Source organism: Mirounga leonina, unplaced genomic scaffold (genome assembly GCF_011800145.1).
Source record: "Mirounga leonina isolate KUSES-001 unplaced genomic scaffold, KU_Mleo_1.0 Mir_177, whole genome shotgun sequence".
In the NCBI taxonomy this organism is placed as follows: domain Eukaryota; kingdom Metazoa; phylum Chordata; class Mammalia; order Carnivora; family Phocidae; genus Mirounga; species Mirounga leonina.
Window position 1 is genome coordinate 5,341,035 of NW_023270459.1, and position 10,513 is coordinate 5,351,547.

The 10,513-nt window shown below is 46.6% G+C and overlaps 1 protein-coding gene across 4 annotated transcripts in view; it reads right to left on the bottom strand.

The window, feature by feature from the left end:
- The window catches only part of GARRE1 (granule associated Rac and RHOG effector 1), an 81,179-nt gene extending 71,184 nt beyond the window's left edge, over positions 1-9,995 (bottom strand). Inside the window, exon 1 of one of the 4 annotated variants that reach the window (XM_035023486.1) lies at positions 9,929-9,995. The gene's annotated coding sequence lies outside the window, so the exon portion shown is untranslated. Of the gene's footprint in view, positions 1-2,072; positions 2,182-2,938; positions 4,964-9,928 lie in introns of those variants that run through there. The other 3 variants (XM_035023485.1, XM_035023484.1, XM_035023483.1) reach the window with 3 other exon arrangements.
- Between the last annotated feature and the right edge of the window lie 518 nt (positions 9,996-10,513).

Consider the following 10,513-nt stretch of genomic DNA (forward strand, 5'->3'; position numbering starts at 1 on the left):
GAAGGGCAATTTTGTTTAAATTGAGGATATTTTGGGGTTAGGGAGAGAAAGAGGAAGATCGAAGGCTATTTTTTAAACAGTCAACACATAAATAAGTAGAAAAGTAAATGAAATGGATGGTAATCACCATATATTCAGTTTCATACCAAGAAAAACGGTGAACATTTAGTGGGGAAAAAAAAAATCTATTGCCAGTCCTGTGGAGGGCTGATCTAGCTATCTGTCAAATTTTCTGGTGATAAATCAACCTGCTGTATTCTAAGACTTGTGTTTAGTTTTCTTATAAAATCAAAAGAGTAACTAGAAAAAAAAAAAATCAAGAGTAACTCAAACCTGTTGCCTTTAAAACAAAACAAGTATTAGAACTTTTTTTTTAATATATATATTTTTAAAGATTTTATTTATTTATTTGAGACAGAATGAGAGAGAGAGAGAGAGCTCATGAGAGGGGGGAGGGTCAGAGGGAGAAGCAGGCTCCCCGCCAAGCAGGGAGCCCGATGCGGGACTCGATCCAGGGACTCCAGGATCATGACCTGAGCCAAAGGCAGTCGCTTAACCGACTGAGCCACCCAGGCGCCCCCAAGTATTAGAACTTTTGAAAGAATTTTATTAGAGAAACACTCTGAGCCAAAACACTTTATTAAACAGAAATCTTCAAAAGAAGTTAAAGCAGGAGACGGGAAGCAGTCAGCAAAGGTTTATCTACAAATGACTACCACACATCACCAAAGGATAAATGAATTTGGCTCTGAAACTTCTGAAAAAGTTTGCTCAGGTAAAACTAGGTTTTTGATAAACTAAAATGGCGTTGGACCATTAGAAGTTTTCACATCCAATACAGCCAAGCACGATGAAAATATTCACAGCAAAAAATTGTGACACTGATGGAAATTTGGGTATAAATTAAGGAGAATGACTTAAAGTAAATCTTTTTTTTTTTTAACTGAAGTACAGTCGACTGAGGAAAATCATTTTTTAGAAGTCACAAGCATTGATGTGATTTTTTCAAACCCAAATTGTTAAAACATTCCAAAAAATCTACATCTATTAAAAACCACTAGTTTATTTTTGTTAGTATGTTACAGCATGAAAAGGCCTTGATCCACTCAGCTTTGTTTGAGCCTAGTTTTAGCCTTCATTACCCAAAAAGTTTCCAAACATAAAAGCAAGTTGAACTAATGAAAACTAATGTATCCATTAGAAAGTTATTTAAGAAAACTTAATTATGCTACTTATTCTTAACAATTTACACTATGGAATCTGTCTAAAATTAACCTCAAATGGGGAAAAACAAGTACTTATCAAGAAGCTTACATACAAGGGCGCCTGAGTGGCTCAGTCGTTAAGCGTCTGCCTTCGGCTCAGGTCATGATCCCAGGGTCCTGGGATCGAGCCCTGCATCGGGCTCCCTGCTCCGCGGGAAGCCTGCTTCTCCCTCTCCCACTCCCCCTGCTTGTGTTCCCTCTTTCACTGTCTCTCTCTGTCAAATAAATAAATAAAATCTTTAAAAAGAAAAAAAAAGAAGCAGCCTACATACAGTTAAATCAAACTGTAATGTATAAATTATTTCTCTTACTATGGAGAGAAATGATATAAACTTTAGATATAAGCACTTCAGATTCGGGACCATTTCTGAGAATTTAAGGCACCCTTGAAAAATTTGATCAGTGGATAATTACAGCAGCTCCTGCCTCCAGGCTGGGAACACTGACTCCAGTTCTGCACACCCAGCAAGCCTTCCCATCTCTCAGAAAGAACAGCAAGTCAGAGTCAAGGCGAGGGAGCCTGTTCTTCCCCATAAACATCGCAGCAGGTCAGGTACTGAGCAGTAAGGACATTCAAGAAGCCTCCTCCCCATCCCTCCGGTTATTCCCCAGGCAGAGAAGACAGCCCTACAGTGCAGGCCTGCAGTGGCTTACCACCATATTGACTTCCAGGACCTCATTTACTGAGGTCCTACTACGTGCCCGACACTGCTCCAGGCACTGGGGGTACAGGGGTGAATGAAACAGACACAATTCCTGCTCTCCGGGAGCTTACAACCTCATGGGAGAAAAACCTCATGCTTTTACCTTGTAGGTAAGATGCTACACAGTACATGGGACGCCAGGATGGCTCAGTCAGTTAAGCGTCTACCTTCGGCTCAGGTCATGATCTCAGGGTCCTGGGATTGAGCCCCGCATCGGGCTCCCTGCTCCGTGGGGAGTCTGCTTCTCCCTCTCCTTCTGCCTGCCGCTCCCCCTGCTTGAGCTCTCTCTCTGGCAAATAAATAAATAAATAAATAAATAAATAAATAAATAAAAATAAAATCTTAAAAAAAAAAAGATGCTACACAGTAACAAAGAGATTTCCTGGAAACAGGCAGTGACAAAGTGCAGCAGTTATGGGTATGGGAGTCAGACTGACCTAGATAAGAATCCCAGTTCTCAGTAATTATCAGTTAAATGAACGGCACTTATTAACTCTATGCCTCTGTTTCTTTGAACTCTGTGCCTCAGTTTCTTCAGTACAGTGGTGAGGCTTAACCCCATAAACCACAACACTTGGCACACCTTGAGTCTCACTCAGAAACTGGAGCTCTCTGCTCTGAAAGAAGCTGGACACTAGTCAGAGAAAAGCATTTTATCTTCTTTTTTTTTTTTTTAAAGATTTGATTTATTTATTCATGAGAGACAGAGAGAGAGAGAGAGGCAGAGGGAGAAGCAGGCTCCCAAGGAGCAGGGAGCCTGATGTGGGACTCGATCCCAGGACGCTGGGATCATGACCTGAGCCGAAGCAGACGCTTAACCATCTGAGCCACCCAGGCGCCCAAGCATTTTATCTTCTAATGAAATACTTCACGCTAGCCTACTATTAGTGAAAAAAAACCCAAACAAACCCAAACTCTTCCTCCTCGAAATACCACACAGCTACCAAATTTTTCAAAAATATTACTTACCTTCCTGCTGCTCTGGCCCCAACTCTCAAGGTCCTGGCAACAAACTAAAAGGAGGGCTGCCCTGTGTCCTCCAGAGGGGAAGGAGGTCATGGCTCCTCCCATTTCCCTGCCCACCACTCCCTCCCCTTTCAGCCCCAAGCTGAAGGAAGACGGGCAAGAACAAGGCTCAGGAAGGGATAACCTCGCACTGTAAAGTACAAAGCTACTGTGGCCGCATTCTCTGCTACCTTGAGACCCAGGGGTAGGATAGGTCTTTGGGAGCTGGGGAGAGGGACCAACTGCTCTTGCCTCCCCTGCCTAGGTTATCACAGCCTGCAGCACTCAGGTCTGGGAGCTGAGTCTGGGAGCTGAGCCAGCTTCCCTCTGCCTCTGTTCTCAGGCATACACCTGGGGGTGGGGTGGGGGAAGACTCAGGTATTCCCAGGTTCCCCGACGTAAATACCATCTCACTGACACCTAATCCCAAAATTATTTCTAATAAGAAAATTAGATTTTTTCCCCCCAGGTAATCTCTAGCTCTAATTCTGCACTCAAAAACTATCCCATTAAGATTCTTTGCACAATTTGAAAAAGCACAGATTGGACAGCGACCCAGACACAAGGAACACAGTCAAAAAAAAAAAAAAAGTGATACCATCTAGGAATGAATCCTAGAAATAGACTCAGTAAATGTAGAGGCCTATATCAGAGACACTCACTGGCAGCACTGTCTGCAAGCTTCCATCTGGAAGTAACCCACATGGGCTGCATTAAGGGATTCATTAAGTAAATTACACAGGAACACCTCATGGCCATTTCAAAGAGCAAGGTCCAGCTACCCCGTCTCATCAAGCTTAAGATGTCATTTATAAATCATATCATTATTTTATATAGGCTAAAAAACTCTGCCATATAACAATGACCTGTCATCACACGCTATATCCCAATTTCGGGCTCCCCTCAGGCTCTTTCCTGTCTCATTTCTCCATCTATCTGGGGCACACATCACCCCTGGAACAAGTCCCTGGGTGCCCTTTTCTCCCCTTTCACTTTTTCTAGAAGTTACCCATTTTTAAGAGTCACTGTTTGGATGACACCATCCTGGGTCCCTTTAGTCCCCACGAAGCCTGTCCAAGCTCCACTGCCATTGCTTGTCGCTAGCTCTGTATGCCTTCCCCTCCCAGAGGAACTGTAAGCGCATGGAGGCAGGCTGGCCCCCTCTTGGTGCGCACTGCGGTGCCCAGCACTGGGCCATAATGACTCTGCCGCCAACAAAAAAAACATACCAGTCGGGAACTCTGGATGTGTCTAAGGACTTCACAAATATTAAGTCACTAACACCTGATTATTAACTCCAGGAGAGAGCTCGTGATACCTCCCCCATTTTCAGAAAGGGTAAAATGAGGTAAAGAGAGGCTGGGTGACTTAGAGATGAATGACTAGTAAGTGGCAGAGACAGAAACCGAACCCAAGCAGTCTGGATAGAGTCCTTGTTCTGAGAGTCTGTGCTACATTCCCTCTCTAAATGACTGCTTACGTACATAGCAAACACTTAAAAATTTGTTTTTATTATCTTCAAACTGAAACTATAATACACATATATAGTGAAAAGAAAACCATCCTGTACAAAAGGGTACGCAAAACAAAGCTAGTTCAGTCTAACAGGCTAGATTTCTGGGGCCTCATCCCAAAGGCAACCACTGTTTCTTCTCTATCATTCCAGAAATTTTTTTCTACACTTAGAAACCTATTTCATGTGTATCTGTCTCTCTCTCATTTTTTACACAAACGGGCCATATACGCATCGTTCTGCATCTTACCTGTCTCACTGACTGACATTTCTCTGAGCTCGATGCATATCTGCACCTATACTGTGTTTATTCCATTCTAAGATACACATATTTTCACATTTTAACCCAAGATGGTTCCATAAAGCCAGAAGATCTTGGTGGGCTTGGACTTCACCAGGTAATAGGAGTCACAAAAGCTTTTAAATGTATTTAAGAAGGACGCCTGGGTGGCTCAGTCAAGTTAAGCGTCTGCCTTCGGCTCAGGTCATGATCCCAGGGTCCCGGTATCAAGTCCCACATCAGGCTCCTTGCTCAGTGGGGAGCCTGCTTCTCCCTCTGCCTGCCACTCCCCCTGCCTGTGCTCACTCTCTCTCTCTCTGACAAATAAACTCTTAAAAAAATTTTTTTTTAAAAAAAGGTACAGGGGCGCCTGGGTAGCTCAGTTGTTGAGCGTCTGCCTTCGGCTCAGGTCATGATTCTGGTCCTGGGATCGAGCCCCGCCTCGGGCTCCCTGCTCTGTGAGAAGCCTGCTTTTCCCTCTCCCACTCCCCCTGCTTGTGTTCCCTCTCTGGCTGTCTTTCTCTCTGTCAAATAAATAAAATCTTAAAAAAAAAAAAAAAAGGTACAAAAGATATTAAGTGTTAACCTTGCAACCGTGTGCAGGCTGAATCACCAGGCAGAGACCAGCAGCTGACACTGGACACTAACTTCTCCTGTAACGTAAGCACCTACATCACAGGGTTGTTGCGGAGATGAAACAAGGTAATATACACAAAGCACTTGGCACCAAACCTGGCTAGTACAATGAGTGAAGGGATTAACATCACACCTGACACATTGTTAGTGCCCAATAAGTTACATATTGTCATTAATTATTTCTTCAAGAGCTGGCCCCGCTTTCCTCTCCAATCTCATTTCCCTCCACTTCCATATTCATACCTGTCCACCCTTTACCCTAAAACTCCTTCAGCTCACATACCACCTGCTTGCTCACCTATTCCTCTGTACCCATCATGGCCTTTCCCCTTACTGTGGTGCTGTACTACCACTCTCCCAGCGTACTCAGCTCAAGCCCGTCCTTCTCCAGGAAACCTTCCCTGACAACAGCAGTTGGATTCGCTGGATGAGCAGCCTGGGCAAAGTGTATCTGTCATGACTTCCCCTCCGGTTCTCAGCTTTGTCAATGCACCCAGGAGCAAGCAGGTCCAGGGCAACTGAGTCAGGCCACCTAAACTCAAAGATGACTGTGTACTAACCAGAAGACCAGTTACTAAGTTTATAAATACTGATGAGGGCTAATATTTACTAAGCACTTAGCAGGTGCCAGGCAACAAAGAGGTAGGTCCTACCATTCTCCCCATTCTACAGAGGGGCAAACAAAGAGATTAGCCAGCACCCCAAGACGAGGATCTGATCTGAGCGGTTTGGATATGGAGTTCTCAACCATTCACATTCTCTCCTTGGCAGGAAATCTCCATGTGAAGCCACGTTCTAATCAGAAGGTATTAGGAGTGTGGAAGCAAAGCAAGGGAAAGATTCTCCTGGCTAGAGGCATCAACAGAGATGCACCCATCTGTTTGGTGGTGCAGAGGCTCACTGGGGGACTGCACACAGCTCCTCTGGCCAGGGCCCCCAGGCAGTGCTCCCAGGCAGTGCTCCAGACATATCACCCAGTTCCTCTCTTGGACCCGTCACCCCAATTTCCATAGACACCATCCCAACCCTCTTCTAGAAATGCAGTCTTTCTTCTGAGGATACAAAATTAAGTTTAAGCATTCTGGCTACGAACACATTCCAAACATCCCTTCTTGGGGTTACAACCGGGTCATTTTGGTTGAACTTAAAGTTTTCCCTGAAATTCTCCAAACTGCACTTAAAAAATGTCTCTTGGTTTATATCTTTTCTATAGACAGCGTTTTATTCTCATTTCATTCTCAGATGATCACTGATTCATTCAACAAATACTTGATTGTTCCCAGAACACTGTGTTCTAGGTCCTGGAGCAGTGAACATGCAAGATCTCTGAAACCTGGGGGAGCTCATTACGTGTCCCCCCACTTCTAAGCACTTAGGATACTTTATGGCAATTGCTTTTTTGGCCTTCTTGTCCAGACTGTGCCTTTCAGCTCTGTATTTTACTTTTCCACTACAGTAACTAGCTCATACTCCGAGTACTCCATCAATGTGAGTTAACTAAATTAATGAATAAAACCACTGGGTCTCATCTTTCTCATCCAGGGTGGGACCAGATGATGTCTGAAGTCCCTAAGAGCAAAGATACAAAGTCTAAATCAAGTTGTAGGGACAGAAAGCAAACAGCAAATACAGCCCAAATCAAGAAGGAAAAGGAGATGGGCTAGGTCCTTACAGTTATGAAGGACAGGCCACCTTGGCAAGCAAAGAAGGGCTCCCTCAGCTGGAGAAAATATGGCCTTGAGAATATGACCAGGGGTCAGCTGGAGATAAAGAAATGACTTGCAGGGGCGCCTGGGTGGCTCAGTTGGTTAAGCGACTGCCTTCGGCTCAGGTCATGATCCTGGAGTCCCTGGATCGAGTCCTGTATCGGGCTCCCTGCTCGGCAGGGAGCCTGCTTCTGCCTCTGACCCTCCCCCCTCTCATGTGCTCTCTCTCTCTCATTCTCTCTGTCTCAAATAAATAAATAAAATCTTAAAAAAAAAAAAAAAAGAAAAGAAATGACTTGCAGCAAAGTCTGACTTGGGGTCACTGCATGCAGACAGGAGTGGGGGGGTGAAGCGGTTCTCTGCCCAGAAGTCATATACTGGATGAGTGGGAAGGAGCATGTTTTTTGGGAAAAGAGGTAGAGGCATGAAGCTAGGCCTTGGAAAATGCTCACAGGCAGTGTGGAAAGAGAACAAACTCAAGTGAAAAAGCACAGTCACAAAGTTAAGAAGATGACCACAATAGCTCCAACTCAAGAAGGCCAACCAAGAGGAGATTGACAACAGCAAGAAAATCTGGCTCACCATGCCAAATATTTATGGTCAAGGTCAAGGGAAAGAGTAAGCAGCAGCCACTGCATCCATCAATTGGACCTTAAGAGCAGTTTCAGTAGAGATAAAGACATTTGAAGCATAACCCCTCACAAGTTCAGGCTGTGAACTTGTACTAAGAGAAAAAGGCATCCCCCCCCCCCCCAATAACTCCAAAGTAAAGCAATTCCTTTTCAAACCAACATTCTTTGTCCACCTAGGAAGGTCACCATTTTCCACAAAGGACAACATTTCAAGAGGGAAAGAAAGAGACTGGACACTTAGTCCATGTGATGCCCCAGCCTACTAGCTCCTAGATACAGTTACTTTCCTACAGACTTGGAAGACTCACTTGACATAAAGCTTCTGGTGTATTAGGCTCCAGGATTGAAACAGAATAAACATTTAGTAAGATTTCAGCAGAATCATGTGCAACTTGTTTAAAAAAAATTTTTTAAAGGATGCTTAAAACATGCTGTCTTCCAAAAATCCAGAGATAATTTTAGATTGAAAAAATGTAGGCTTGCCAAGGGAATCTGAGAGCTTTTCTATCTTGGTCTCCAATGCTAACCTACGTATTCGTGTGCAAAAATAGAGGAAGATTAGAATCTCAAATGCCAGACTGAAAAGTTGCCACAACAAACCTGAACTCTTCATATGGAGTTTGTTATCTTGTCAGCAAGAAAGCAAATGAAACAATAAACTTTTCACTTTAAAAGATAAAAAGAAAAAACCCTTCAAACATGAACTATTTCCTAGACTTGTAAAGGAAATGATTAAGAAAAAAAAAAAGATACTGCGAATGAAATGTAAAAACAGCATATACAAAATCTAAATATCAATTTTGTGAGTAGTCCCTTATAAACACATACTATGTCATATAAATATGACAAAACAGCAGTCAGAGCTTATTCAAAAAAACTGGGTCAACTAACCATTTGGAAAATATTTCGTCTCTTACACCGAGACGAAATTTTAAGTAGAAATTTTTAAGCTGGAAGTTAAAAAAAAAAAAAAAAAAAAGGCCATGAAATGAGAAGCAAAAATGAATGGAACTTTTTGTAACACCGGCATGGAGAAGAATTTTCCAAACAGGTCAACAAAGGAAACAAATATAAAGCTATTTTTTAAATGAATGTTACCTTTGACCTCTTTTGTAAATTTATCCTAAAACAATCAGACAAATCCCTTTGGCAGAATTATCTTGTGACGAACTGGAAACAATCTACATGTTCATCTGTAGGGTTTGGTTACATTATGGTATACGATGGTAACTATGAAGTCCATACAAGTGATTATACAAGTGAAACAGACTATTTATCGGTATTAACAAAATGTTAGCAACGACTGTCACTAAGTGGTAGGTGGGCGGATGATTGTCATCTGAAAAAGTATTGTCACGATACTTTTTGTGTTGTCTCGAATGCGAAGAGGACGAATTGCTTTTATAATGGGGGTGAAGGGGCGGGAACAAGCGACTTTCAAATTGGGGTCCCCCAACCGGAGTGTTCATCTGGCAAATTTTGTGAGGAGTATAAACAGAATTCTTATCGTGCCAACCAGGCATACTTCTTTCCTCGCACCGCGCGGAGCAGGAAGACACACCCCTGACCCTGCACTCGCCCCCAGGCGTGGGTCCTTCATCCCCGGCCCCGGCCCTGGCCCTGGCCCTGCCCGGTGCCCGCAGAACCTCCCCCGGCCCAACCGCGCCAGCAGGCTCCGCAGAGCCGAAAAATCGTGTTCCTCGGCGGCCCCGCACGGCGGGGAAGGTGCGCGCAGCCGGCCGGGCAGCCGCCGGGCGGCGTGAGGGCCGCGTCCCCAGCCAGTCCCGGCGGACCCCGGCCGCCCACAGGCCGCCTGCTTCGGCGGACTGCTCCGCCGGCTTCCGGGAGCGGGTGCCCGCGCCAGCCCGACCTCCCCGGCCCCGGCGGCCCGAGGGAGCGCCCCCCGCCCCTCCCGCCCCGCGTCTGCGGGGTTCCCCCCCCACACCCGGCGCCGCCGGTCCCGGGCACGAGCCGGGAGGCCCCTCCGGGCTTCCGTCCGCCCGGCCAGCGCCCCCAGAGCCCGGCGTCCTCCACCGCGGACGGGCGAGGGGCGGGAGCCCGCGGCCCCGCGCCCCGCGGCCCCGCGCCCCGCGAGCTCGTCCAGTCGCCGGCCCCGGCCGCAGCCCACCGGCCACCCGCAGCCCTCCCGCCTGCGCCAGGGAGCGCCCGCTCGCGCCCTCTCCTCACCTGCGACGCGCCCCGGCCCTCAGCGCACCGCCCGGACCGGCTGTGTACACCGGAAGTGACGTCTCCGGCCGGCCCCGCCCCCGCCCCAGGCGGACGCCTGGGTGGCTGCGGACCCCGGGGTTCGAAGCCAACCCCTCTTGCGCGAGCCGGGAGGGGGCGGCCCTGAGCTTCCTACCTCAGGCGCCGAGGACCTCCCTACGGGACCGCGTTAGGGCGGGGGTTGAGGACGGGCGGCCAGAGCCCGCAGGGCCACCCCGCTCCTCCACTTTGGCTTGGCCCCTGGGCGGGAGGGGTTGGCTGCGTCCTCACGTGTTTATTATTGAAATAGATGACTGAAATACTGAGTACTTACTGGATGCCGGGTCCTGACGGGCACCGTAGGGACCAGGGAATGCATGCCCTCACCCTCATAGGTTGATTCTCTAATGGAAACACAATAACGTTGTCACAAATACACATGATGAGATACTGCCAATTGTGACAAGCGGTAGGAGGGGAAAGTGGAAGAGGGAGGGGGGGAGAGTCCCCTGACCTAGTGCAGGAGGGTAATCAGGGAATTCTTCGCCCAGGAAATAGAGCGGGAGT